Source organism: Pelmatolapia mariae, linkage group LG9, assembly GCF_036321145.2.
Source record: "Pelmatolapia mariae isolate MD_Pm_ZW linkage group LG9, Pm_UMD_F_2, whole genome shotgun sequence".
In the NCBI taxonomy this organism is placed as follows: domain Eukaryota; kingdom Metazoa; phylum Chordata; class Actinopteri; order Cichliformes; family Cichlidae; genus Pelmatolapia; species Pelmatolapia mariae.
The window spans coordinates 32401159-32426503 of NC_086235.1; the positions used below are offsets into that span (position 1 = coordinate 32401159).

The following is a 25345-nucleotide window of genomic DNA, read 5'->3' on the forward strand; positions in this document are numbered from 1 at the left end:
CTCTTTTCAGCAGAATTTTCACTTCTTTTCAGCCCAAATTCTGCTTATTCACCTCTTCTGCAAATTTTTCAGCGTTTTCACCTGTTATCACCACAAATCTCAGCTGTTTTCAGAAAAAACCTCTTTTGAGCAGAAATTCTGCTGATTCATCTCTTTTCAGCGCAACTTTCTGCTTCTTTATCTCTTTTCAGCAAAAATTCTGCTGAGTCACCTCTTTTCTGCAAAATTTTCAGTCTTCTCACCTCTTATCAGCACAATTCTCAGCAGCTTCTGCTCATTTCAGCAGAATGGTCAGTCTGTCCACCTCTTCTTTGTGAGAATGAGTTTGGCTCAGTAAGATGAGTAGCTGCCTTTAGACTAGGAGGACCAGGTTCAAATCCTGCTCAGGGTGACCTTTTTTTTTTTTTTCACCACCATAAACTTTTTGCAACTTTTCATCTTTTTCAGCTTTTCAGCAGACAGCTTCAGCGTTAAGGCATCCACACAGCATTTTCGCAGGAAATGCAAATTTTTCTAGTTATTATTCTAGTTGCGTTCCGTACACTTTTTGGCACTTAACTACTTCCACAATTTTTGTGCTATTTTCACCGTTCAAATTTTAAACTATTCTGCTATTTCTGCTAATGCGCGCTATATCTTTTGGTATTTTTCACTATTATACTTTTTAAAATATTACGTTTTTTTCCTTTAATTTGTCCCATTGAAATGAATGGGAAACTTCAGCAATTCTGCTAAATTTTGCTTGTTTTTGAAACTTAACTACTTCCTCATATTTTCGCGTAGAACAACCATTCAAACTTTAAAATGTTCTCAAATTATTGGGCTATTCAGGTATAAATCAGCTTTTTCAAATCTTTTACCGTTTTATTTTTATGCCTCTTAAAGTTTTGAGTTGCAAAATTGTGATTTTTCACAAAATACATGCGTTGTTATGGTTGCTATGCACTTGGCTTTCAGTGTGCCACTGTAGGTTTCGCAGTTTTCTCTTCATGTCCGAACAACTTCTTGCTACTTGCTCAATTTTCACTCAACTTCCACAAATTATACATCAAAACGTAGGTATTTTTGCTGGCTTTCAGAAAATGTCACTGTCATTGTTGTGGGATTTATAGAATTTTGCCAAATCTCCTCAGACAGACACAAGGTCGGAAAAGTCTCCATACAAAGTCAATGGAAAGTTTGTTCAAAATCACCGCTTGATTTCTGTCATGAGAGGCATATTCGAATCGTCATATCTCCTTAATGAAGCGAAGTTAAAACATGAGGCTTGTCCCAGTATATCTTCAGACAGTACTGACGCTCAAAATTCAAGAGTTATTTTCTCACCTATTACCGTTCTGAGATGAGTTACACTTGTTTGAGGGTAGGAAATTCATCCTTCGCTCAGATTTCTTCAGATTTCAAACTCTGGAAATGAACCACTTTTTTCTCTCGTCATATCTTTTTTTTGGATTTCCACAGAGACCTGAAAATTTCCATGACTGTTCACCAAAGCCTGCTGTCTCTTACGGTGAAAGAATGATATCGATACTCCAAATAGATTTAGAGTTAGAAAGCGTTGTTTGAGGGCAGGTCAAGACAGTTTTTGCTTCGCCTCTGGTCAGTTATGGTGCATTACAAGTCAAATATCTTTAATAATTCATATTTTAATGATAAATCGTGAACACTTTAAGATTCCCCCATCTCTTCTGAACAAAACGGTGTAAGAATGACCGTTCTAGCCCCTACGGTTAGGAAATTATGGCCATTTGTTTGAGGGGAATGCTCACTATGACAAATACACTGCAGAAATCCTGTCTCTCTCTGTGTCTGTGTGTGTAAAAGCCTGCACTTGGTGCACCAGTTTTGGCGGGAAAAAGCACACAGCCTCTCTGATTGGTGAATTCAAATTAAGCAGCTCCCAGGCTGCTTGACTGACCTAGAGTCTTGCTTGTCTCTCCCTGTGTGTGTGTGTGTGTGTGTGTGTGTGAGAGAGAGAGAGCCTTTTTATGGGAGCATCTTACTGTATGATTTAAATTCAATATATTTAGACTGGTTGACTGAATTTGATCCTGTGTGTCTCTCTGTGCTTGTGTGTTTCCATATGTGTCCATCTTTGTGATTGTGTGACTGTTATACTTTTTTTTACAGATTTTTTTTTCATTTAACAATTACATTTGAGGGACCCTTAGCATGTTCAGCATTTTTTCAGCTGTCCATTTTGCTTTTCCAATTTTTCTATTTAAGTTATTACTATTGTGCTAAGTCATAGCATTTCTGCTGCTTTTCAGTATTTGTGCTAAATACAGCATTTCTGCTAAATCATACTATTTCTGCTATTTCATAAGATTTTTACTACATGTAATGTTTCTGCTAAAAAATACAATTTCTCCCAAATATAGTATTTTTGATTAATTATAGTTTTTCTACCAAATCATAGTACAGTTTTACTGCTTTTTATATGGCTTCTAAGACAACCAATCATGTCTGAGGGCTTGCACATTCAAATTTGCATATTGGGGCCCTCGTGGCTTCTTAGATAACCAATCATCTATGTCATATATCTATGATATTTCATATTTTTATTTTAAATGGTCAACATTTCAAGATTCTCCCATGTCTTCTGAACAAAACAGTCTAAGAACGACCATTTTAGCCCCTACGGTTAGGAATTTATGGCTGTTTGTTTGAGGGGAGTCCTCACTATGAGAAATAGACTGCAAAAGTCCTGTCTCTCTCTGTGCTGTAAGAGCCTGCACTTAGTGCACCAGTTTTGGTGGGAAAAATACACAGCCTCTCTGATTGGTGGATTCAAATTAAGAAGCTCACAGCCGTTTGACTGACCTGGAAACATGCTGTTAACAGCCCCTCTTCACTTGCTGATGCTGCTGCTGCTGCTGCTGTGTGTGTGTGTGTGTGTGTGTGTGTGTGTGTGTGTGTGTGTGTGTGTATGTGTGACAGAGAGAGAGAGAGAGAGCCTTTTTATGGGAGTATCTTATTGTATGATTTAAATTCAATATATTTAGACTGGTTGACTGAATTTGATCCTGTGTGTGTCTCTCTGTGCATGTGTGTTTCCATATGTGTCCATATTTGTGATTGTGTGACTGTTACACTTTTTTTTTTTTAATTTGAGGGACCCTTAGCATGTTCAGGATTTTTTCAGCTGTCCATTTTGCTTTTCCAATTTTTCTATTTAAGTTATTACTATTGTGCTAAGTCATAGCATTTCTGCTGCTTTTCAGTATTTGTGCTAAATACAGCATTTCTGCTAAATCATACTATTTCTGCTATTTTATGAGATTTGTGCTAAATACAGCATTTCTGCTAAATCATACTATTTCTGCTATTTCATAACATTTATGCTAAATATAGTGTTTCTGCTAAAAAAAAATAGTATTTCTGCCAAATATAGTATTCTTGATTAATTATAGTTTTTCTACCAAATCATAGTACAGTTTTACTGCTTTTTATATGGCTTCTAAGACAACCAATCATATCTGAGGGCTTGCACATTCAAATTTGCATATTTTTGCCTTCATGGCTTCCCAGTCAGCCAATCATATCTGAGGGCTGGCACATTCAAATTTGCATATTGGGGCATTCATGGCTTCTAAGACAACCAACCATATCTGAGGGCTGGCACATTCAAATTTGCATATTGTTGCCTTCATGGCTTCCCAGCCAGCCAATCATATCTGAGGGCTGGCACATTCAAATTTGCATATTGGGGCCTTCGTGGCTTCTAAGCCAACCAATCATCTATGTCATATATCTATAATATTTCATATTTTTATTTTAAATGGTCAACATTTCAAGATTCCCCCATTTCTTCTGAACAAAACGGTCTAAAAATGACCGTTTTAGCCCCTACGGTTAGGAATTCATGGCTGTTTGTTTGAAAATCTGTTCAAAAATCCTGTCTCTCTCTGTGCTGCATGTGTAAAAGCCTGCACTTAGTGCACCAGTTTTGGTGGGAAAAAGCACACAGCCTCTCTGATTGGTGGATTCAAATTGAGAAGCTCACAGCTGTTTGACTGACCTAGAAACATGCTGTTAACAGCCCCTGTTCGCTTGCTGCTGTGTGTGTGTGTGTGTGTGTGTGTGTGTGTGTGTGTGTGTGTGTGTGAAAGAGAGAGAGAGAGAGAGAGACACACACACATACACACACACAAAGACCCTTTTTAGGGCAGCATCTCATTGTTGGATAAAAATATAATATATTCAGACGGGTTGACTGGCATAGACCCATTCTGTGTGTCGCTCTGTGTACATTTTTGTATCCATATTTGATTTTGTGTGTATTTGGTGATTTGTGTATCCATATTTGATTTTGTATGTATCTGTTGGCTGTTCTTATTTGTTTTTTTTTTCTAAATGTATTTTAATTTTATTTTTTCAGAGGTGAACAAAAATTAGTTTTGAGCAAACTTAACCATGTTCCTTTTTATTCAGCTTGTCATTTTACCTTTCCAATATTTCCACTTAAGTTATTACTATTCTGCTCAATCATAGTATCTGTTCTAAATCTTTGTTATTAAGCTATATTGTAGGATTTCTGCTAAATCATAGTATTTCTACTATATTATATTTTTCTTTCTAAATATAGCATTTCTGCTATAGAATAGTATTTCTGCTATGTTATAATATTTGTGCTAAACTGGAGTATTTTTGCTAAAACATAGTATTTATATAAAATTACAATATTCATAGTATATTACAGTGTCTCTGGTAAATCACAGCATTTCTTCTATGTTGTACTGTTTTTCTAAATCATAGTATTTCTGTAATGTTCAAGAATGTTTGGCTAAATATATTCTTTCTGTTATCTTATACTATTTCTCCTAAATTCTTGTATTTTTGAGAAGTTATCGTGTTTCTGGTAAGTTACAATATTTCTGCTAAGTTCTGCTATGCTATTGTAATTCTGCCAAGTATTATGTTTCCGCTAAGATATTACAGTTCTGTTAATTTACTACATTTTAGCAAAGTTCCTTTGCTTCAGCAAAGTTTTTACAATTTCTGCAACTTTTCAGCTTTTTCAGCTAGTTTCAGCAGACAGCTTCAGCGTTCCAGCATCCACACTGCATTTTCGCAGGAAATGCAAATTTTTCTAGTTGTGTGGATGCCCTAAAAGGGCTTCCACACTATTGAGTTCCTGTTTCTCTTTATTGTGTGGATGCCCTCAAGGGCTTCCACACTATTGAGTTCCTGTTTCTCTTTATTCTTTATTCCACTATATTCCAGTTGCTTCCGTACACTTTTTGGCACTTAACTACTTCCTCAGTTTTCAGCCGATTTTCTCCATTCAAACTCTAAACTGTTCTGCTCTTTCTGCTAATGCCGGCTATATCTTTTGGTGTTTATTACTATTATACTTTTTAAAATATTACACTTTTTTCCTTTAATTTGTCCCATTGAAATGAATGGAAAACTTCCCCAATTCTGCTAAAACTTGCTTGGTTTTGAAACTTAACTGCTTCCTCCTACTTTCACCTAGAAACTCCATTCAAACTTTAAAATGTTCTCAGATTATTGGGCTATTCCTGTGTGATTCAGCTCTTCCAGATCTTCTACCGTTTTTATTTTATACCTCTTTAAGTTTTCAGTTCCAAAATTGTGATTTTTCAGAAAATACATGCGTTGTTATGGTTGCTATGCAATTAACTCAGAGTGGACAGTGGAAATTTCTGAATTTTCTCTTCATGTCTGAACAACTTCTTGCTACTCGCTCAATTTCCACTCAACCCCCACAAATTATACATCAAAACGTAGGTATTTTTGCTGGCTTTCAGAAATTGTCACTATCATTATTGTGGGAGTTACAGAGTTTTGGCAAATCTCCTCAGAGCAACACAAAGTCTGTAAAGTCTCCTTAGAGAGTCAATGGAGAGTTTGTTCAAAATCAGCGCTGGATTTCTCTAATGACAGGCATTTTCAAATCGTCATATCTCCTTAATGAAACAAAGTTGAGACATGACGCTTGTGCCAATATATCTTCAGACACCCCTGATGCTCACAATTCAAGAATTTTTTTCTCACCTATTACCGTTTGGCCATGAATTACATTTGTTTGAGGGTAGGAAATTTGTGCCTTGCTCAGATCTCTTCAGATTTCAAACTCTGGAAATGAGCAACTTTTTTCTCTCGTCAGATCTTTTTGATGGATTTCAACAGAGACCTGAAAATTTCCATGACTGTTCACCAAAGCCTACTGTTTCTCATGGTGAAAGAATGATTTTGATGCTCCATATAGATTTAGAGTTACAAAACGTTGTTTGAGGGCAAGTCGAGGCAGTTTTGCTTCGCCTCTACTCAGTTACAGTGTATTACAAGTCAAATATCTTCAACAATTTATATTTTATCTCTGAATTATGAAGACCTGCAGATTCCCCCATCTCTTCTGAACAGAACGGTGTCAGAATGAGCGTTGTAGCCCTACGGTTAGGAAATTATGGCCATTTGTTCGAGGGGAGTCCTGAATGTGAGAAATACACTGAAGAAGACTCATACTTCTCTCTGTGTCTGTGTGTGTAAGGGCTGATTACAGCAGGTGCAGCCAATTTAGCTGACCTAGATATACCAAGCCCAGACTCTTAACAGCCACTGTTCCCTTTAGACTCTGTGTATGTGCGCGTGTATCAGTATTTCTCCTATGTTAAAGTATTACTCCTCCATAATAGTATTTCTGCTAAATCAAAGTACTTCTACTACATCTTAGTACTTGTGCTCAATCATAGTAATTCTAGGTAATCATAGTATTTTTGCCAAATCATGGTATTTGTGCCAAATCATGTTTTTTTTGTGTCAAATCATGACATTTCTGATATGTTATAGTATTACTAGTAGGTGGAGGTATTTCTGTTATGTTATAGTATATGTGCTGAATATAGTATATCTGCCAAATCATAGTATTTATCCAAAATCATAGTATTTATGCAAAATTGCAGTATTTCTGCTAAAAAGCAGAAATAGTACCTTTTAGCAGAAATTTCTGTCAAAAGATATTATTTATGTTAAAACATAGTATTTCTGCTAAATCATAGTATTTGTGCCAAATCATAGTATTTGTACTAAGTCATAGTACTTGTGCCAAATCATAGTATTTGTACCCAGTCATAGTATTTGTGCCAAATCATAGTATTTGTACTAAGTCATAGTATTTGTGCCCGATCATGGTATTTTTTTGCAAAATCATGGTATTTGTGCCAAATCATATTATTTGTGCCCAATTAAAATTTCTGTTATGTTATAGTATTACTACTAAGTCGTAGAATTTCTGTTATGTTATAGTATATCTGCTGATTATAGTATTTGTGCCAAATCATGTTATTTGTGCCCAATTAAAATTTCTGTTATGTTACAGTATTACTACTAAGTCGTAGAATTTCTGTTATGTTATAGTGTATCTGCTGATCATAGTATGTGTGCCAAATCACAGTATTTGTGCCCAAACATACTATTTCTGCCAAATTGTAGTATTCCTTCAATATTATAGTATTATTGCAATTTCATAGTATTTGAGCAAAATCGTAGTATTTGTACAAAAACATACTATGTCTGCAAAATCACAGTATATCTGTTATGTTATGGTATTACTACTAAGGCATAGAATTTCTACCTAATCATAGTATTCCTTCAAAATCATAGTATTACTGCAATTTCATAGTATTTGAGCGAAATCGTATTATTCGTGCAAAAACATATTGTCTGTTCAATCACAGTATATCTGTTATGTTAAAGTATTAGTACTAAGTCACAGTATTTCTGCCAATTTGTAGTATTTGTACTAAATCATAGTACTTGTGCCAAATCATAGTATTTTTTGCAAATCATAGTATTCGAACCAAAATATAGTATTTGTATGAAGTCATACTATTTCTTCTAAATCATAGTATTTCAATCAAATCTCAGTGGTTGTGCTGAAACACAGTATTATTGCCAAATCATAGTATTTGTACTGAAACATAGTATTTCTGCCAATAAGAGTATTTCTACTAAATCATAGTACTTGTGCCAAATCATAGTATTTCTGCCACATTGTGCTAGTTGTGCAAAAACATAGACTGTCTGCAAAATCATAGTATATCTATTATGTTATAGTATTACTACTAAGTCGTACACTCTCTATTTATTCATAGTATATCTGCTGAATACAGTATATGTGCCAAATCATAGTATTTATAGCAAATCATAGTATTTCTGCTAAAACATAGTATTTCTGCTACATTATAGTATTTGTGTAAAACCAGAATGTCTGCAAAATCGTCATATATCTGTTATGTTATAGTATTACTACTAAGGCATAGTATTCCTACCAAACCATAGTATTCCTTCAAAATCATAGTATTACTGCAATTTCGTAGTATTTGAGCAAAACCGTAGTATATGTGCAAAAACATACTATGTCTGCAAAATCACATTATATCTACTATGTTATAGTATTACTACAAAGGCATAGTATTTCTACCAAATGATAGTATTCCTTCAAAATCATACTATTACTGCAATTTCATAGTATTTGAGCGAATTCGTAGTATTTGTACTAAATCATGGTACTTGTGCCAAATCATAGTATTTTTTGCAAATCATAGTATTTGAACCAAAACATTGTATTTGTACGAAGTCATAGTATTTCTTCTAAATCATAGTATTTCACCCAAATCTCAGTAGTTGTGCTAAAACCCAGTATTATTGCCAAATCGTAGTATTTGTACTGAAACATAGTATTTCTGCCAATAAGAGTATTTCTACTAAATCATATTACTTGTGCCAAATCATAGTATTTCTGCCATATTGTGCTAGTTGTGCAAAAACATAGACTGTCTGCAACATCACAGTATATCTGTTATGTTATAGTATTACTACTAAGTGACAGTATTTCTGCCAATTCGTAGTATTTGTACTAAATCATACTACTCGTGCCAAATCATAGTATTCAAATCAAAATATAGTATTTGTACCAAAGCATTGTATTTGTACAAAGTACAGTATTTCTGCCAAATCATAGAATTACTGCAATTTCATAGTATTTGGAGGAATCCCTTTTGTTATAGTATTACTTCTAAGTCATAGTATTTCTGCTTTGTCATAGTATTTGTACTGAAACATAGTATTTCTGCCAAATCATATTATTACTGCTATTTCATAGTATTTGAGTGAAATTACAGTGTTTCTTCAAAAACATTGTATTTCTGCTAAATCATAGTATTTCTTTCATCTTAAAGTACTCAATTATAGTATTTGTGCCAAAGTTTAGTATTTCTGCCAAATCATATTATCTCTGCTAAATCATAGTGTCTGCCAAATCATAGTATTTGTGCCAAATTATGGGATTTTGCCATTTTGGCTAAGTAGGAGGCTGACTGTTACTAAGTGCATCAGTGTACATAGGTCATCTGTTGTGTTGGAGTGCCCTCTTGTGGCGCCTTTTGGGTAGTGCCTTAGTAAACGTGAACACTGCAAAGAAGTGGTATCAGACTGGTTTGTAGTGGAGGAATTTGTTGCCAGTTTCTTTCATCTTTAATCCGTATTCATGTTGTAATGTAGTAGTACCACAATATGGCAGAAACACTATGTTTTGGCACAAATACTTTGATTTGGTATACTTTAGCTTCTTCACCCCTTTTCAGCAAAATTTTCGTTTTTTTCACCCCTTTTCAGCACAAATTCCAGCTTTTTTGGCTGTTTTCAGAAAAAAAGAACTCTTTTCAGCAGAAACTCTGCTGATTCATCTCTTTTCAGCACAAGTTTCTGCTTCTTTTCCTCTTTTCTGCAGAAATTCTGCTGATTCACCTCTTTTCTGCAAAATTTTCAGCCTTTTCACCTCCTATCAGCACAATTCTCAGCAGCTTCTGCTCATTTCAGCAGAAATATCCGTCTCTCCACCTTTTCTTTGTAAGAATGGCTTTGGCTCAGGGAAATGAATAGCCGCCTTGAGACCAGGATGGCCATGTTCGAATCCCGCTCAGGGTGGCATTTTTTTTTCACCACCATGCAACTTTTCATCGTTTTCAGCTTTTCAGCAGACAGCTTCAGCGTTAAGGCATCCACACAGCATTTTCGCAGGAAAATGCAAATTTTTCTAGTTCTTTATTATTCTTCAAGTTGCTTCCGTACGTTTTTTGCCGTTTAACTACTCCCTCAGTTTTCAGCCGATTTTCTCAGTTCAAACTCTAAACTGTTCTGCTCTTTCTGCTAATGTTTGCTATATCTTTTGGTGTTTATTACTATTATACTTTTTAAAATATTACACTTTTTTCCTTTTTTTTGTCCCATTGAAATGAATGGAAATCTTCAGAAATTCTGCTAAAACTTGCTTGTTTTTGAAACTTAACTACTTCCTCATACTTTCACCTAGAAACTCCATTCAAACTTTAAAATGTTCTCAGATTATTGGGCTATTCCTGTATGACTCAGCTTTTTCAGATCTTCTACCGTTTTAATTTTATACCTCTTTGTGTCTTCAGTTGCAAAATTGTGATTTTTCAGAAAATACATGCGTTGTTATGGTTGCTATGCAATTAACTCAGAGTGTGCACTTGTCCTTTCTGAATTTTCTCTTCATGTCTGAACAACTTCTTGCTACTCGCTCAATTTCCACTCAACCCCCACAAATTATACGTCAAAACGTAGGTATTTTTGCTGGCTTTCAGAAAATGTCACTGTCATTCTTGTGGGATTTACAGATTTTTTGCAAATCTCTTCAGAGCAACACAAAGTTTGAAAACTCTCCATAGAAAGTCAATGGAGAGTTTGTTCAAAATCAGCGCTGGATTTCTCTAATGAGAGGTATTTTCAAATTATCATATCTCCTTAACGAAACAAAGTGGAGACTTGAGGCTTGTGCCAATATATCTTCAGACACTCCTGATGCTCACAATTCAAGAATTTTTTTCTCACCTATTACCGTTCTGAGATGAGTTACACTTGTTTGAGGGTAGGAAATTCGTCATTCGCTCAGATTTCTTCAGATTTCAAACTCTGGAAATGAGGCACTTTTTTCTCTCGTCATATCTTTTTGATGGATTTCCACAGAGACCTGAAAATTTCCATGACTGTTCACCAAAGCCTGCTGTTTCTTACGGTGAAAGAATGATTTTGATGCTCCATATAGATTTAGAGTTACAAAACATTGTTTGAGGGCAAGTCAAGGCAGTTTTAATTTGCCTCTACTCAGTTACAGTGTATTACAAGTCCTATATCTTCAATAATTTATATTTTATCTCTGAATTATGAAGACCTGCAGATTCCCCCATCTCTTCTGAACAAAACGGTGTCAGAATGAGCGTTCTAGCCCCTACGGTTAGGAAATTATGGCCATTTGTTCGAGGGGAGTCCTGAATGTGAGAAATACACTGAAGAAGACTCATACTTCTCTCTGTGTCTGTGTGTGTAAGGGCTGATTACAGCAGGTGCAGCCAATTTAGCTGACCTAGATATACCAAGCCCAGACTCTTAACAGCCACTGTTCCCTTTAGGCTCTGTGTATGTGTGTGTGTATCAATATTTCTCCCATGTTAAAGTATTACTCCTCCATAATAGTATTTCTGCTAAATCAAAGTACTTCTACTACATCTTAGTACTTCTGCTCAATCATAGTAATTCTAGGTAATCATAGTATTTTTGCCAAATCATGGTATTTGTGCCAAATCATGGTTTTTGTGTCAAATCATGACATTTCTGATATGTTATAGTATTACTAGTAGGTGGAGGTATTTCTGTTATGTTATAGTATATGTGCTGAATATAGTATATCTGCCAAATCATAGTATTTATCCCAAATCATAGTATTTATGCAAAATTACTGAATTTCTGCTAAAAAGCAGAAATACTACCTTTTAGCAGAAATTTCCGTCAAAAGATATTATTTATGTTAAAACATAGTATTTCTGCTAAATCATAGTATTTGTGCCAAATCATAGTATTTGTACTAAGTCATAGTACTTGTGCCAAATCATAGTATTTGTACCCAATCATAGTATTTCTGCCATATCATTGTATTTGTACCAAATCATGGTATTTTTTTGCCAAATCATGGTATTTGTGCCAGATCATGTTATTTGTGCCCAATTAAAATTTCTGTTATGTTATAGTATTACTACTAAGTCGTAGAATTTCTGTTATGTTATAGTATATCTGCTGATTATAGTATATGTGCCAAATCATAGTATTTATAGCAGATCATAGTATTTGTGCCCAAATATAGTATTTCTTGCCAAATTGTAGTATTTGTGCAAAAACATACTATGTCTGCCAAATCACATTATAACTGCTATGTTATAGTATTAGAACTAAGGCATACTATTTCTACCAAATCGTAGTATTCCTTCAAAATCATAGTATTACTGCAGTTTCATAGTATTTGAGCGAAATCGTAGTTTTCGTGCAAAAACATACCATGTCTGCAAAATCACATTATAACTGTTATGTTATAGTATTACTACTAAGTCATAGTATTTCTACCAAATCACAGTATTCCTTCAAAATCATAGTATTACTGCAATTTCATAGTATTTGAGCGAAATCGTAGTATTTGTGCAAAAACATACTATGTCTGCAAAATCACAGTATATCTGTTATGTCATAGTATTACTACTAAGGCATAGTATTTCTACCTAATCATGGTATTCCTTCAAAATCATAGTATTACTGCAATTTCATAGTATTTGAGCAAAATCGTAGTATTCGTGCAAAAACATACTATGTCTGCTAAATCCCCAGATAGCAAGGAAACATTGAAACAATGTTGAGTCAATATCAGGCGACGTCATTGAATCAACATTGAAGTGTGACGTTGACCCAACGTCACTCTTGCACCCATTTTTAACATTGAAACAACGTCAGGTTTTGATGTTGAATCAATGTTGAAACCTGACATTGATTCGATGTTATATTTTCTAACACTGTTGACATTGAAACAATGTCAGATTCTGATATTGAAACACTGTTGAGATATGGTATTGCTTTTCCACCTCTTTCGCACAGTTGCTTTTTATTGAAAAAAACAAAAAAACAAAAAAGGTCAATAGACATGTATCATTTGCAAAGTACTTTATTAAAAGACAAAGTTTCCTATTTACATTTCTATGTTTCACGTCACTTTTTATTATTTACTCCGGGATGGGGATGGATGATGTGCGTCCTGCGTGCCACCCGTACGACCTGGAGCATATCTGAGCCATTTCTGGACTGCTTGAGCAAAGACCAACTCAGACATAGAGTTCGCCCCTACCTGCTGCGCCAGGCCATCTAGGACAAAAATAGACACACACACAAAAAAACAAAGACAAAAAAAGGGAATTAGAGCACATGAATAAGCTCTTGTTAATTGTCTTCAGCAGTGAGAAAGTATGTAAACTCCTAGGCTGATAAACATGAAAGTCACCAGGCGGAAATCAGCAAACTGCCGCATTTGATTCCCAAAGAGCTATAAGCTGAAAATGTGATATGTCTTAGCATGGTGTGCCGTGTATCCTTTAAAAAAAAGAAAACATGGGGTCCTCGGGCTGTACAAAGTGTACAACCCGAGGACAAAACAAGCCGAAGACCAAAGACTCCATCTCCAGATTAACCGGATATGAAAGTCTTGTTATTAAGAAAGACAAAGTAATATAGCAAAAAACAGACATAGGAAATGTGAAACACACCCAGCACATCAATTGATCCCTTTATTGTTCACTTTAGGCTCATAAAACTACAATAAATGTTAAAACTTACCAAATATGCATCTGCACGGCGCTGTCTCTTTAAATGCCCTTTTTTGCTTTGTCTGGTCCTTGGTATTTTTTCCCTGCCCAGTTGAGTACAGAGGCCAGCTCCTTTGTAATGGCATAAACCATTACACGGCGGACTCGCACCTCCAGTGTGGTCCAGCAGCACCAATCAACGCAAAGCGTCTCACCTATAGACACATTTTATGAGATGGAATTAGCGAGTCTCATGTCTTAAATGTGTATGCAAGTGCCTGTGTGTTTACTTCATGTAATTGATGATAGAAACATGTCATTTGGTTTTCCCTAATGCCTGATTTTCAAGTCATACAAAGAATAAACCAAAGTATTGGCAGTACAATGTATTTCTATTCCCTTTTGTTGGATATTCATTTGTTAGTTCTTGTAACTGCTAAAAGTGTTTACTAGTTTTTGCCTGTCACATATATTTGTTATACCATGTAAACTGTGAAATTCCAAGATTTTCAAACTTGCCTTGTAATAGTGGCTTCACAGAGTCTCTGGAATCTACAGAAAAAAAAAATCACAACAAGATGACATTCAGGAGTATAAATTAGGTTTTTTTTTTAGATAAGAGTACAATGACATTGTGATGCAGCTTTAAAGCTTTTTTAAAAGCATACCATCTATAGGGAAGACATCAGACTCTGCATGCTGGCGAGATCGCAAAGCTGTGTCGGTTTGTGCCGGAGTGGCGAAAGGTGCCGGAAGCTGGGTGGGGCATTATGATGGTTGCTATCAGTGGGCTGGGGGGCAGACTGCGGAGTGGTGAGGGCTGTTTAGAAAAAGATAATTTTTTAAGTATTTAAGAATACAGACAACTTGTCAAAAAAGTTTCCTTGTGTCAGACACAGATATGTACACAGACACTAGACAGTATTTTATTACCTGGTATTTTCACTCGAGGGGCCTGGGGAAACCGTTTTTTTGTAGGCTGCTCATCCTCTGAGTCCGTATATGTGTACAGGGGATTTGGTCTAAAGAAAAGAAATTAAAAACGGTCTTAAGTAATTGTAAATATGCTTTTGGCATATTGTTTCCTAAAGTTAGTTTGATTTCTAACAACACACACAGGAAACAGAGACGTGCAAGAAGGTGCAGTATACAATGAATTTTTGAAGTGCACAAGTGTACACGGCTTTGCATTTTTAAAAAGTTTACAAACTTCCACTTTTTGGACTATATTATGTGGTGATATTGCAGTATGCAAGCACCACAGATATGTATAAAAGACAAGATCATAAATTCTTAACAATCAAAGATATGTTTGTGAATATAAAGGTTTTACTTGTGCTTTCTTTTAAGACTGGTCTGAGTTTCAGCTTCGGACTGAAGGTCAGACGTATCACAGCGTTCACGTGGATATCTCTGAAGACTGCGTTCTGCTTCGTGAAATGCGCCTGGAAATACAAACACAATGTACGGCCAGACATACATTACGTGTGGACAAAAGGTGCAAACGCATAGAAAAATCAGCGGTTTCAAAAATACGCTGGTACGTGTGGACGTAGCCTTATTCATTATTTAAGGCACAAACGGAAAGTCATGTACGCGTGCAACGTAAAGTTAGGTGCGCGTACAACGTACAGTCACATGGGCATGCTGCGTGAGCATTCAAACTGAGTCTAAAGTTTTCGTGTGCGAATTGAAGCGAGTGCTCTCCAATCATCAAAAGTAACAAAGTCATTGAACACGTTTATACAGTTAACTTTACGTTTATCAATCATATATCACAGATTTAGAATTTTTTGTAGTACTAAGCAACTACAGAGCGAAAGTCTGGGTCAAGCGCCGAGGCGACGGCAAGAACAAAGGAAACCTCGAAGCGTTAAAGCTAGCTTTGTAAGGGAATATAACGAAGAAATTATGAAACAAAAATGTTTTCTTTGTTGATATACTTTGTTCGCAGTGCAATTTATTTGTTGCCGAATTGTAAGAAGTAGACACAATTTCGGGCTCCCACATTTTGTGGGAGCAACGTAAATAACTGTAAAAAACTTGTTAATGTACAACATTAGCGAGTTTTTTTTACTGTTATTCAAATGCAAACATGGAAATAACGAGTAGGAAAAAAAAATCATTCATTCTTACCTTATACTAATCATGGTGCAGGCCAGTGCAGTGCATGAACTGATGCCTTCTCCGGTCAATTCCGCTGAGAGTAAATTAAATGTCCCGCTCTACTGTAGAAGACAATGAATACCGGGGGAGGGGGGGGGGGGGGATGTACCAATGTGAGAGGGGTGCTGCGGAATAGTCCAAGTGATCGCTGCTTTAATTTCCCGGTCAACTATACATAAATTGCACGTAGACACGATTTTTTAAAGCTGGTGAACTAGACCAAGTCATTCATAACAAATGAACAATAAATCTACTTTCTCTGGTACTTTATACCCGCTCAGTTGCAATGCAATTTAATGCTCAACTACAAATCGATGGTTTTTGATGGTGACCGGAGCCGAATGATCGTCAACTATAAATAGACGTTTTCTCAACGTTGTTGTTGTCACCTGGTCGACTATAAATAGATCAAATATCAATGACAAAAAAACAACGGTGAATCAACATCGTTACAACGTCTCTATAGTAAGACCGTCGGTTTACCACAGTATTTCAATGTTGTTACAACATTGGCATTTCAACCCCGACCATATACGACGGTTCGGATGAAAAATCAACATAGATTCAATGTCGTCTTGCTATCTGGGTCACAGTATATCTGTTATGTTAAAGTATTACTAGTAAGTCACAGTATTTCTGCCAATTCGTAGTATTTGTACTAAATCATGGTACTTGTGCCAAATCATAGTATTTTTTGCAAATCATAGTATTCGAACCAAAACATAGTAGTATTTGTACGAAGTCGTATTTCTTCTAAATCACAGTATTTCAATCAAATCTCAGTAGTTGTGCTGAAACGCAGTATTATTGCCAAATCATAGTATTTGTACTGAAACATAGTATTTGTGCCAATAAGAGTATTTCTACTAAATCATAGTACTTGTGCCAAATCATAGTATTTCTGCCACATTGTGCTAGTTGTGCAAAAACATAGACTGTCTGCAAAATCATAGTATATCTGTTATGTTATAGTATTACTACTAAGGCATAGTATTTCTACCAAATCATAGTATTCCTTCAAAACCATAGTATTACTGCAATTTCATAGTATTTGAGCGAAATCGTAGCATATGTGCAAAAACATACTATGTCTTCAACATCACAGTATATCTGTTATGTTATAGTATTACTACTAAGTCACAGTATTTCTGCCAATTCGTAGTATTTGTACTAAATCATACTACTCGTGACAAATCATAGTATTCAAATCAAAATATAGTATTTGTACCAAAGCATTGTATTTGTACAAAGTACAGTATTTCTTCCAAATCATAGAATTACTGCAATTTCATAGTATTTTGAGGAATCCCTTTTGTTATAGTATTACTTCTAAGTCATAGTATTTCTGCTTTGTCATAGTATTTGTACTGAAACATAGTATTTCTGCCAAATCATAGCATTACTGTTATTTCATAGTATTTGAGTGAAATTACAGTTTTTCTGCAAAAACATTGTATTTCTGCTTAATCATAGTATTTCTCTCATCTTACAGTACTCAATTATAGTATTTGTGCCAAAGTTTAGTATTTCTGCCAAATCATATTATCTCTGCTAAATCATAGTGTCTGCCAAATCATAGTATTTGTGCCAAATTATGGGATTTTGCCAAAACATGGTACTTTTGCCAAATTATAGTATTTGTGCCCAATTAATATTTCTGTTATGTTATAGTATTACTACTAAGTCGTAGAATTTCTGTTATGTTCTGCCAAATCATAGTATTACGGCTATTTCAAAGTATTTGAGTGAAATTACAGTGTTTCTGCAAAAACACTGTATTTCTGCTAAATCATAGTTTTTCTGTTATCTTAAAGTACTTGCACTCAATTATAGTATTTGTGCCAAAGTTTAGTATTTCTGCCAAATCATATTATCTCTGCTAAATCATAGTGTCTGCCAAATCATAATATTTGTGCCTAAGCGCAGTATTTGTACCAAAACATAGTATTGCTGCTATATCATAGTATTTCTGCCAAATCATAGTATTTGTCCTAAAACATAATATTTCAACAAAATCACAGTATTTCTGCTGTGTTATCGCTGTATTACGTAGTGGCTAAGTAGGAGTCTGACTGTTACTAAGTGCATCAGTGTACATAGGTCATCTCTTGTGTTGGAGTGCCCTCTTGTGGCGCCTTTTGGGTAGTGCCTTAGTGATGATGTGTGTGTTTTTCAGCAACCCACCCCCTTGCCAGGTGGCGCAATCAGTAATGACACTGCTCTGCAGCTCAAAGGTTGTGGGTTCAATCCCACCTTCGTCAACATTTTTTTTTCACTACAAATTTATACACTATCACAGACCTGTAATTTATATTGCTAATTTTTTTCACTACAAATGAGTACTGCAAAAACATACTATGTCTGCAACATCACAGTATATCTGTTACGTTATAGTATTACTACTAAATCACAGTATTTCTGCCAATTCAAGGAGGCTGACTGTTACTAAGTGCATCAGTGTACATAGGTCATCTCTTGTGTTGGAGTGCCCTCTTGTGGCGCCTTTTGGGTAGTGCCTTAGTAAACGTGAACACTGCAAAGAAGTGGTATCAGACTGGTTTGTAGTGGAGGAATTTGTTGCCAGTTTCTTTCATCTTTAATCCGTATTCATGTTGTAATGTAATAGTACCACAATATGGCAGAAACACTATGTTTTGGCACAAATACTTTGATTTGGTATACTTTAGCTTCTTCACCCCTTTTCAGCAAAATTTTCATTTTTTTTCACCCCTTTTCAGCACAAATTCCAGCTTTTTTGGCTGTTTTCAGAAAAAAAAACCTCTTTTCAGCAGAAACTCTGCTGATTCATCTCTTTTCAGCGCAAGTTTCTACTTCTTTGCCTCTTTTCTGCAGAAATTCTGCTGATTCACCTCTTTTCCAGTTTCGCTCAATGAGTATCTGAAAATTTTCAGCCTGTTCTGCTCTTTCAGAAGAATTTCAGCTTTTCCACCTCTTTTCAACACTATTTCAGCATTTTCACCTGTTTCGAGCATACAGTTCTGCTTCTTCCCCTCTTTTCACAACAATTCAGCTTCTTCGGCCCCCCCTGCATATTTTTTCTCTCATCATATCTCTTGTTGGAAAAAGAACTGCTTTGGCTCAGTGAGATGAGCAGCTACTGTGATTGCTTCTCTCCGTCTTTTCTGCAGAAAGTATTACTCCTCCATAATAGTATTTCTGTTAAATCAAAGTACTTCTACTACATCTTAGTACTCCTGCTCAATCAAAGTATTTCTGCCAAATCATGTTATTTGTGCCAAGTTATGGTATTTGTGCCAAATTAAAATTTCTGTTATGTTATAGTATTACTATTAAGGCATAGTATGTCTACCACATCATAGTATTCCTTCAAAAACATAGTATTACTGCAATTTCATAGTATTTGAACGAAATCGTAGTATTTGTGTTAAAACATACCATGTCTGCAAAATCACAGTATATCTGTTATGTTATAGTATTACTACTAAGGCATAGTATTTCTACCAAATCATAGTATTCCTTCAAAATCATAGTATTACTGCAATTTCATAGTATTTGAGCGAAATCGTAGTATTCGTGCAAAAACATACCATGTCTGCAAAATCACATTATATCTGCTATGTTATAGTATTACTACTAAGGCATAGTATTTCTACCAAATCATAGTATTTTTGCAGAAACATTGTACTACTGGTAAATCATAGTATTTCTACTAAATAATAGTATTTCTGCCGAATCATAGTATTTGTTTCAAATCATAGCATTCGAACCAAATTATAGAATCATAGTATTTGTGCCAAAACATTGTATTTGTACAAAGTCATAATATTTTTTCTAAATCATAGTATTTCACCCAAATCACAGTAGTTGTGCTAAAACCCAGTATTAATGCCAAATCATCGTATTTGTACCCAAACATATCAGTTCAACTTATTTAACTCTTCTCAACAGCCCAACACCTCTTCTTCACCCCGTTTCAGTAGAATTGTGAGTTTTTTCACCCCTTTTCAGCACAAATCCCAGCTTTTTCAGGTGTTTTCAACAGAAATCTCTTTTTTTAGCAGACATTCTGCTGATTCACCTGTTTCAGTGCAACGTTCTACTTCTTTACCTCTTTTCAGTAGAAATTCTGCTGATTCACCTATTTTAAGCAGAATTTTCAGCCTTTCACCTCTTATCAATACAAATCTCAGTATCTTCTACTCATTTCAGAAGGAACCTTTTCACCTCTTTTCAGTACAAATTTGAACTTCTGTACCCCTTTAAAGCAGAATTTGGCCTTTTCACCTCTTTTCAGCAAAAGATTCTGCTTCTTCACTTGTTTTCAGCATAATTTTTCTGTTTCTTTACTGCCATACAATCTTTGCAGCTTTTCAACTTTTTCAGTCATTTTCAGCAGACAGCTTCAGCGTTCCGGCATCCACACAGCATTTTCGCAGGAAATGCAAATTTTTTCTAGTTGTGTGGATGCCTCATGGCATCCACACTATTGTTTTCCTGTTTCTCTTTATTCTTTATCTTTATTATTCCTCTAGTTGCTCCGTTCTTTGCCGATTAACTACTCCCTCAGTTTTCAGCCGATTTTCACCGTTCAAACTTTAAAAAATTCTGCTCTTTCTGCTAATGTGTGCTATGACTTTTGGTGCTCATAACTTCTATACTTTTTGAGATATTGAATTTTTTATGCAATATTTTTGCCCATTGAAATGAATGGAACACATTATCAATGTGGTCACTTATTTCTGCTCGCCAGGCTGAGCTGTGTTTTAGCTCAGTGAGATGAGCAGCCGTTCTCAGACTGGGAGGCCCGGGTTCAAATCCCGCTTGTGGCAACATTTTTTTCAGTTAACAGTTAAACTTTTTTAACTCAATTTCAGCTTTTTCACCCCTTTTCAGCAAAATTTTCAGTTTTTTCACCACTTTTCAGCACAAATCCCAGCTTTTTCAACTATTTTCAGCAAAAACATCTTTTCAGCAGAATTCTGAAAAGAGTTCTGCATAACTCTATTCAGCAGAAATTCTGCTGATTGAACTCTTTTCAGCAGAATTTGCACTTCTTTTCAGCCCAAATTCTGCTTATTCACCTCTTCTGCAAAATTTTCAGCCTTTTCACCTCTTATCAGCACAAATCTCAGCTGTTTTCAGAAAATACACTTTTGAGCAGAAATTCTGCTGATTCATCTCTTTTCAGCGCAACTTTCTGCTTCTTTACCTCTTTTCAGCAGAAAATTCTGCTGATTCACCTCTTTTCTGCAAAATTTTCAGCCTTTTCTCCTCTTATCAGCACAATTCTCAGCAGCTTCTTCTCATTTCAGCAGAATTGTCCGTCTCTCCACCTGTTCTTTTTGAGAATGAGTTTGGGTCAGTGAGGTGAGTAGCTGCCTTTAGCCCAGGAGGGCCAGGTTCGAATCCTGCTCAGGGCAAAGTTTTTTTTCACCACCATACAACTTTTTGCAACTTTTCATCGTTTTCAGCTTTTCAGCAGGCAGCTTCAGCGTTAAGGCATCCACACAGCATTTTCGCAGGAAATGCAAATTTTCTAGTTATTCTTCAAGTTGCTTCCGTACGTTTTTTGCCGTTTAACTACTCCCTCAGTTTTCAGCCGATTTTCTCAGTTCAAACTTTAAACTGTTCTGCTCTTTCTGCTAATGTTTGCTATATCTTTTGGTGTTTATTACTATTATACTTTTTAAAATATTACACTTTTTATGCTTTTTTTTGTCCCATTGAAATGAATGGAAATCTTCAGAAATTCTGCTAAAACTTGCTTGTTTTTGAAACTTAACTACTTCCTCATACTTTCACCTAGAAACTCCATTCAAACTTTAAAATGTTCTCAGATTATTGGGCTATTCCTGTATGATTCAGCTTTTTCAGATCTTCTACCGTTTTAATCTTGTACCTCTTTATGTTTTCAGTTGCAATATTGTGATTTTTCAGAAAATACATGCGTTGTTATGGTTGCTATGCAATTAACTCAGAGTGTGCACTTGTCCTTTGTGAATTTTCTCTTCATGTCTGAACAACTTCTTGCTACTCGCTTAATTTCCACTCAACCCCCTCAAATTATACATCAAAATGTAGTTTTTTTTGCTGGCTTTCAGAAAATGTCCCTATCATTGTTGTGGGATTTAAAGAGGTTTTGCAAATCTCCTCAGAGCAACACAAAGTCTTAAAACTCTCCATAGAAAGTCAATGCAGAGTTTGTTCAAAATCAGCGCTGGATTTCTCTAATGACAGGCATTTTCAAATCGTCATATCTCCTTAACGAAACAAAGTTGAGACATGACGCTTGTGCCAATATATCTTCAGACATCCCTGATGCTCACAATTCAAGAATTTGTTCCTCACCTATTACCGTTTGGCCATGAATTACACTTGTTTCAGGATAGGAAATTTGTCCCTCGCTCAGATTTCTTCAGATTTCAAACTCTGGAAATGAGGCACTTTTTTCTCTCGTCATATCTTTTTGATGGATTTCCACAGAGAACTGAAAATTCCCATGACTGTTCACCAAAGCCTGCTGTTTCTTACGGTGAAAGAATGATTTTGATGCTCCATATAGATTTAGAGTTAGAAAACGTTGTTTGAGGGCAAGTCAAGGCAGTTTTGCTTTGCCTCTACTCAGTTACAGTGTATTACAAGTCATATATCTTCAATAATTTATATCTTATCTCTGAATTATGAAGACCTGCAGATTCCCCCATCTCTTCTGAACAAAACGGTGTCAGAATGAGCGTTCCAGCCCCTACGGTTAAGAAATTATGGCCATTTGTTCGAGGGGAGTCCTGAATGTGAGAAATACACTGAAGAAAACCCATAGCTCTCTCTGTGTCTGTGTGTGTAAGGGCTGATTACAGCAGGTGCAGCCAATTTAGCTGACCTAGATATGCCAAGCCCAGACTCTCAACAGCCCCTGTACACTTTGCTCTCTGTGTATGTGTGTGTGTATCAATATTTTTCCCATTTTAAAGTATTACTCCTCCATAATTGCATTTCTGTTAAATCAAAGTACTTTTACTACATCTTAGTACTTCTGCTCAATCATAGTATTTCTGCTAAATCACAGTATTTTTGCCATATCATGGTATTTGTGCCAAAACATTGTATTTGTACAAAGTCATAATATTTCTTCTAAATCATATTATTTCAATCAAATCTCAGGAGTTGTGCTAAAACACAGTATTATTACCAAATCATAGTATTTGTACCCAAACATATCTGTTCAACTTATTTAACTCTTCTCAACAGTCCAACACCTCTTCTTCACCCCGTTTCAGCAGAATTGAGTTTTTTCACCCCTTTTCAGCACAAATCCCAGCTTTTTCAGGTATTTTCAACAGAAATCTCTTTTATTTCCGATTGCTGATGTGTTTGTTTTTCAACCGTCCGCCCCCGTTCCAGGTGGCGCAATCAGTAATGACACGGCTCTGCAGCATAAAGGTCGTGGGTTCAATCCCACCTTGGTCGACATTTTTTTTTCACTACAAATTTATACACTATCACAGACCTGTAATTTATATTGCTAACTTTTTTCACTACAAATGAGTAGTGCAAAAACATACTATGTCTGCAACATCACAGTATATCTGTTATGTTATAGTATTACTACTAAATCACATTATTTCTGCCAATTCAAGGAGGCTGACTGTTACTAAGTGCATCAGTGTACATAGGTCATCTCTTGTGTTGGAGTGCCCTCTTGTGGCGCCTTTTGGGTAGTGCCTTAGTAAACGTGAACACTGCAAAGAACTGGTATCAGACTGGTTTGTAGTGGAGGAATTTGTTGCCAGTTTCTTTCATCTTTAATCCGTATTCATGTTGTAATGTAGTAGTACCACAATATGGCAGAAACACTATGTTTTGGCACAAATACTTTGCTTTGGTATACTTTAGCTTCTTCACCCCTTTTCAGCAAAATTTTCATTTTTTTCACCCCTTTTCAGCACAAATTCCAGCTTTGTTTGGCTGTTTTCAGAAAAAAAAACTCTTTTCAGCAGAAACTCTGCTGATTCATCTCTTTTCAGCGCAAATTTTTGCTTCTTTGCCTCTTTTCTGCAGAAATTCTGCTGATTCACCTCTTTTCTGCAAAATTTTCAGCCTTTTCACCTTTTATCAGCACAATTCTCAGCAGCTTCTGCTCATTTCAGCAGAATTGTCCTTCTCTCCACCTCTTCTTTGTAAGAATGACTTTGACTCAGGGAAATGAATAGCCGCCTTGAGACCAGGAGGGCTATGTTCGAATCCTGCTTTGGGCTTGTTCCTGCTTTGTTTGTTCCCCCTGCAAATTTATGTGAATTTGTACACTGTAATATCGCTGTATTACGTAGTGGCTAAGTAGGAGGCTGACTGTTACTAAGTGCATCAGTGTACATAGGTCATCTCTTGTGTTGGATTGCCCTCTTGTGGCGCCTTTTGGGTAGTGCCTTAGTAAACGCGAACACTGCAAAGAAGTGTTATCAGACTGGTTTGTAGTGGAGGAATTTGTTGCCAGTTTCTTTCATCTTTAATCTGTATTCATGTTGTAATGTAGTAGTACCACAATATGGCAGAAACACTATGTTTTGGCACAAATACTTTGATTTGGTATACTTTAGCTTCTTCACCCCTTTTCAGCAAAATTTTCATTTTTTTCACCCCTTTTCAGCACAAATTCCAGCTTTTTTGGCTGTTTTCAGAAAAAAAACTCTTTTCAGCACAAACTCTGCTGATTCATCTCTTTTCAGCGCAAGTTTCTGCTTCTTTGCCTCTTTTCTGCAGAAATTCTGCTGATTCACCTCTTTTCTGCAAAATTTTCAGCCTTTTCACCTTTTATCAGCACAATTCTCAGCAGCTTCTGCTCATTTCAGCAGAATTGTCCGTCTCTCCACCTCTTCTTTGTACGAATGACTTTGGCTCAGGGAAATGAATAGTTGCCTTGAGACAAGGAGGGCCAGGTTCGAATCCTGCTTTGGGCTTGTTCCTGCTTTGTTTGTTCCCCCTGCAAATTTATGTGAATTTGTACACTGTAATATCGCTGTATTACGTAGTGGCTAAGTAGGAGGCTGACTGTTACTAAGTGCATCAGTGTACATAGGTCATCTCTTGTGTTGGAGTGCCCTCTTGTGGCGCCTTTTGGGTAGTGCCTTAGTAAACGTGAACACTGCAAAGAAGTGGTATCAGACTGGTTTGTAGTGGAGAATTTTGTTGCCAGTTTCTTTCATCTTTAATTTTTTTTCACCCCTTTTCAGCACAAATTCCAGCTTTTTTGGCTGTTTTCAGAAAAAAAACCCTCTTTTCAGCAGAAACTCTGCTGATTCACCTCTTTTATGCAAAAGTCTCTGTCTTTCAGACCCCCGTCCTCTTCCCAGGTGGCGCAGTCAGTAATGACACAGCTCTGCAGCTCAAAGGTTGTGAGTTCAATCCCACCTTGATCAACATTTTTTTTTTAACTAAAAATTGATACACTATCACAGACCTGTAATTTATATTGCTAATTTATTACAATTCTGCAAAGTTTTATGATTTTAGCAGATTTTCTAATATGGACCTCA

General features: G+C 35.9%; 2 long non-coding RNA genes across 2 annotated transcripts in view; one reads left to right on the top strand and one right to left on the bottom strand.

Moving 5' to 3' along the window:
* Window positions 1-25345, top strand: part of LOC134634253 (uncharacterized) — a 128939-nt gene that overhangs the window by 94243 nt on the left and 9351 nt on the right. The gene's annotated exons all lie outside the window — the stretch shown is intronic.
* LOC134634793 (uncharacterized) lies at window positions 13018-15225 on the bottom strand. Its single transcript, XR_010094884.2, has 6 exons — window positions 15001-15225; window positions 14601-14689; window positions 14336-14487; window positions 14187-14219; window positions 13699-13882; window positions 13018-13230 (listed from the first exon to the last, which is right to left on the bottom strand). It is a non-coding gene; the product is annotated as an uncharacterized LOC134634793 (long non-coding RNA).